Below are 5,117 nucleotides of genomic sequence, written 5' to 3' on the forward strand. Positions count from 1 at the left end.
GCACCGTGCACCACATTGCAGAAATACTCTCATTCCCAGGCATTTTACTTTTGATGCAGTTACTGACGATCTCTTGACACATTTTCCAATCGTAAGATCTCAAAGTCATGACGGTGTCGGGAGGAGCTCCCGCCGTCAGTTCGGTCTCAGTATACAGACCCAGTTGGCCCAGATGAAAATAAAAGTCGTACCCTAAACTTAGATTACACCATCTCTCTTTTCCTCCTAACTCATTGGGGTGAGGTTCTTGATATCCGGCGGCAAATACGGGTGTTGATCTTTTTCTCCTAGGAGCTCCCAGCAAACGCTCGTCAGGTTCAGAAACAGCATTTTGAGGAGTGACGATTCCTCCAGACGTTCCGGCAAACGCTTCTTCTTCTTCTTGTACTTCTTCCACCATTGGCTCGACAACTCTAAGCAACTCCTCCTATTTCTTTTTTTTACAAACCCCCTAAAACTTGGTGGTCCAGGATGTTCATGTTGTCCTATGACTCCCTAGGGGATGCTCACACCTGGTGGGTGCGGGGATGTTCAGATGGGGTGGGTGGGTGGGCGAAAGTAACCTCACACCACATGAAATGGGTAAGTATGACCTCTCTCATGAACTTTAGGGGTAGTTAGGTCTTCCCCTGTGGGTAGTAAAAAACTTTCTTTGATTTTACGTCTTACAGATGACTCCCAGGGGATGCTCACACCTGGTGGGGTGCGGGGTTGTTCACATAGGGTGGGTGGGCGAAAGTAACCTCACACCCCTGGGTTGGGTGAGTATGACCTCTCTCATGAACTTTAGGGTTAGTTAGGTCTACCCCTACGGGTAGTAAAAAACTTTCTTTGATTTTAATGTCTTACAGATGAGTCTGCATGGGGGGTGCAGAGGGAGGGTGGGCCGGGGGGCTCAGGGAGGGTGGCTGGATGACCGAAAGTAACCCGGGGATGGGTGAACATGGCCCGAACATGACCGCTAGTTCAAGGAAGCTCATTGGTTAACAGGCTGGCCACACCCAATGATCCCATTGGTACGAGAAATACTAGTCTAAATCTGGGACAACCACGCCCTCCCACCTTCTCGTTTTCGACTCATTTCCAGTCATACGCCCGGAGGGAACGGTCGCAGTCTTCAGAATCTCCTCTGGACTCTGTCTCTCTCACGGACTCTGTCTCTCTCAGACCTTTTGCCTTCAGAATCTCCTCAGGACTCTGTCTCTCTCACGGACTCTGTCTCTCACAGGCCTTTGCCTACAGAATCTCCTCAGTACTTTGTGGTTTTTTACACCCCGAGGTATTTTTTAGCATTTTAGCACTCATTCTACCATTTTACTCTGTGTATGTGTGCGTGCGTGTGTGTGTGTGTGTGTGTGCCCCCAGCCCTAGCTGTGAGAGGGCTGCCTGACTTTTGGGGAGCCTGATTTTTGTGAAATGTCAGCAAACACTCTCACCGTCTATCTCCACAAGCATGAACAAAGAATTCTATTGATTCTATACAATTAATTAATTAACCATTAAATTGTTAAATCACATCTCATCATCCGCAAAGTAACGCCTCCTCATGTGATGTCATCATCTGCAAAGTAACGCCTCCTCATGTGATGTCATAAGACACACCCACATCATGTGACCTTATTGGAATGTTCCAGAATCTTCTAGAATATACTAGACACGCCCACTGCTAGACACGCCCACTGACCCAAACATGAACCTGACCTTTTTGACCTTTGGGTCATCCATCATTTTTGACATAAGGTGCCCCTTTACACTCTCTCATAAGCTGGTGTCTGTTGGCCAGAGACAACACAATGTTCTTGAAATTATTAAGGTCACGAACAGCTTTCTTGAAAAAACTATGTTTTGCCTCGAAGCGAAATGTCCAGAAGTCAACCACAAGTCCAAAGCAACGAATCAGATGGGGATAATGCTCTAGAAAATGATGTTTGGGTTTGAGATTCACATCAGGAAATACATCTGTTAAAAGTTTCCTATGTTCAAAGATCTTTGCTTCTAGGTAACAGATGCTTTCATCTGTAAAAGTGGACGAAGCCAAGATTTCAACAATGTCTTTCAGTTCCAGAAGCAGAGACCACGCATCATCATTTTCAGGGACATCACCACCAATAATTAATGGCAACAACCTTAACAGAGTCCAATTTTCATGGCCGTTTCCTCCTATCGTTCCAGATAAATGAAAATTTACAGGATTTTTTTGAGGACAATTGGTTTTGTCAGAGTACTTGTAAGGGAAGAGCTGTATGGCAGTATTTAAATGATTTAAAGTAAAATATTTCCTGTCAATGAATAGTTTCAAACACAAACACAGCTCAAAAGGTACTATGCCTTCAAATAGGTCGTGCAAAAAGTCAGGTGGAAACCCTTTTATACAGTGAAAGTATTGCAGTTCATTTAGAACACAGTCACTTTTTACACCATTAACACTTTTCAAATTTGTGTTTTCTTTAAGCTCAGAGAGATTCAGGTTATGTGACTCTATTGTTCTCAATACAAATGCCCCACTTCTTACAGAACAAGTTAGAATATCTTTTCGACTTGCAAGACAAAATCTGCAAAACTTGTCCACATTAAAGGACTCCTGAAAGCCAGCAAAAGAATGCGCCCCCAAATTATCTGATGAAATGTATAGCACTGTGCCTCTGACACTGGTTCCTAACCTGTCGATGTAAATCCCTTTCTTTTCAAGCAGTGGCTCAACAATTGGACCATAACCAAATGCTTTAATATGTTGACTTTTGCATAGGGCAGCCAGATATATAGTACAGAGTGATGATCTGTCTCTTACAGGCAAATTACCAATTACCCAATAGATTGCACACAACTTGTGTTTCTTTCTTGAAGTCCCTAAAGGGTTACAGATCTCAAAATCATCAATATACAAGGCCAAATAAATACTTAAATCTTCACCATTAACAAGTGGATTTTCTTTACAGTACGATGCATCAAAAAAAGACTTATACTGGGCAGATGGTGATTTTCGGTTTTCTTCCAAAACTCTGTCAATTACATCACCTCTATTCAACAACACTTGAAGAACACGCAAGATTGGGACATAAACAAATGTTTGCTTTGACGACAAATCTAAAACATATTCAACTGGGTTAATTAAACTGAAGTTTTCTTTGAAAAAAGATAACCTCCGTTTCTCAGTTGACAAAGACCCACCCTCTGAAAGACAGCTAAAATTATTTGTCTGGCAAAAGGTATCCTTTACTAAATGTATAGTGTTTTCATCAATGGTACATCCAGTCTGCCTTAATGCTTTATCAAGAGTATTTTTGTTTACCTCATTCAATAAAACACCAATATCCCTAAATTCTGTAACTATCTGCTGAACTGCAGTCTTTGACACATGTAAAACAGTTTCCAATCGCAGTGTTAAAGACGCAAGTTTTGCTTGAACTTTATCAGAGGCATCCTCCTGCTCATTTACACGCTCATCCGAAGAACATTCTGCATCACTGACATCTGAAATCACTTGATCAGCCACAAGTTCCTCCTCTAAATGTGTTTGAGTAATAAGCTCAGATTTCAAGTATTGCATTGTGGCATTGTTGTGATAACGGCTTTTGTGCGAAGTAAAGGTACTGTAATTTCTTGTTTTGTACGAACAGTGATTAAAAGGGCACGTAACTGTCTCTTTGTTTCCAAGATGTTTCCCAAGATGACCCAAGTACTGTTTTACAGTGACTGTATTATTGAAGTCACACAATTGACAGTTAATTCTAAGGGTTAACCCTCCATGTTGTGGAAGTTCATGTTCCCTTAAATGCTTATTAAGGGATTCCTGTGATCGGAAAACTAGGACAGTCACTGTAGATACAGGGCAAAGGACAATTTCTTCCATAATGCCCATGAATGGTTCTATAATGTTCAATTATTCGTTTGCGATTTTCTGAGTAGTAGGTACACAACTTACAAGTCCACCGCATTCACGTTTGTAACTTGATCTTGTACACCTGAAAAAAGATAAGTAAGAAAGAATTAGGATGGAGATATTGCATGATAGTTTAATAAGCATGTTATATTTTCCTCAAGCAAACAACAAAATAGCACTGTATTACCCCCATGCTTTCTACTAGGAGGCGACCAGTGTTGAGCATGAACTAGTTCATTTTTCTATTAACTTTGAACTGAACTTAACATATTTTTAACTAAATAAATTGAACTGACTCCCAGAGTTCCTCGGCTTCTAAACAAAACTGTTAATGAACTGAACATGAACTAGTTCAAAACTGAATTGGTAAAATATAGACGTGAATTCGTTAATTTTCTTTTGAACGAACTGAACTGAAGTGTGAACTTGCACAACACTGCAGGCGACCCTATCGGTTGAGGGTTGAGCGTGTGAAGTGGCTGAAACGCATGTAACATGGCGAATAGGAGCTCCACTATCCCACTCTGAAGTACACCGAGCGTCATGTTTCAGGGCTAGCTAGCCGTGTCCTAAAGAAAGCTAACCGCAAGCAAACTAAATAAACGGTCTCCTGCCCTGGGCTTAATGATTTCTCCTTTCGAAATCGTTCGACGAATAATGTCTAGGGCAGCTAACTCGGTCTGCTACTACGCTGTTAGCTATACTGTGAATTTCAGCCAGCAAGTTTTGCTGTTACGTTTTCAATAAACGGGGCAACGCAGACGACAATTTCATCAAGTAAAAAACGTAAAACATGTAAAATATTACTTGCAAGTTAACATTTACACTCACCTTGCAAAAATACGATGATGGGGTATCAGTCTGGTGTTGTTCCACGAATTTCCATCCATTTCATCTGCACCGACGAAAAGAACGCGCGCCAGTAAGCCACTACATGATGACGCAAGACGCAAAACGTGCTACACGTGATGCTGCTCAAGTTGCCAGTAGTCAACTCAACTTGACATTTATTATTAACATAACATGGCTTTTCATTGAGTGAACTTCCATGTAGTTGAGACGTTTTCAATTGATTATTTTAAGTTAAAATGACTTTTTGCACAAATCTGTGTTGTATTGAAAAGGAAAAATTAGTTATGAAAACAAACAAGCAAAATTGGGTTTTACAGTGTACAGAAGCTTTAAAAGGATGTTTACAGATGTCTAGCAAATTTGAATGTAAAGAAATAGTGGCCCA

The sequence above is a fragment of the Alosa pseudoharengus genome, unplaced genomic scaffold, assembly GCF_046254945.1.
Source record: "Alosa pseudoharengus isolate Yale_2024_CS ecotype anadromous, Long Island Sound unplaced genomic scaffold, YU_APseudo_1.1 YU_APseudo_1.1_scf_1, whole genome shotgun sequence".
In the NCBI taxonomy this organism is placed as follows: domain Eukaryota; kingdom Metazoa; phylum Chordata; class Actinopteri; order Clupeiformes; family Clupeidae; genus Alosa; species Alosa pseudoharengus.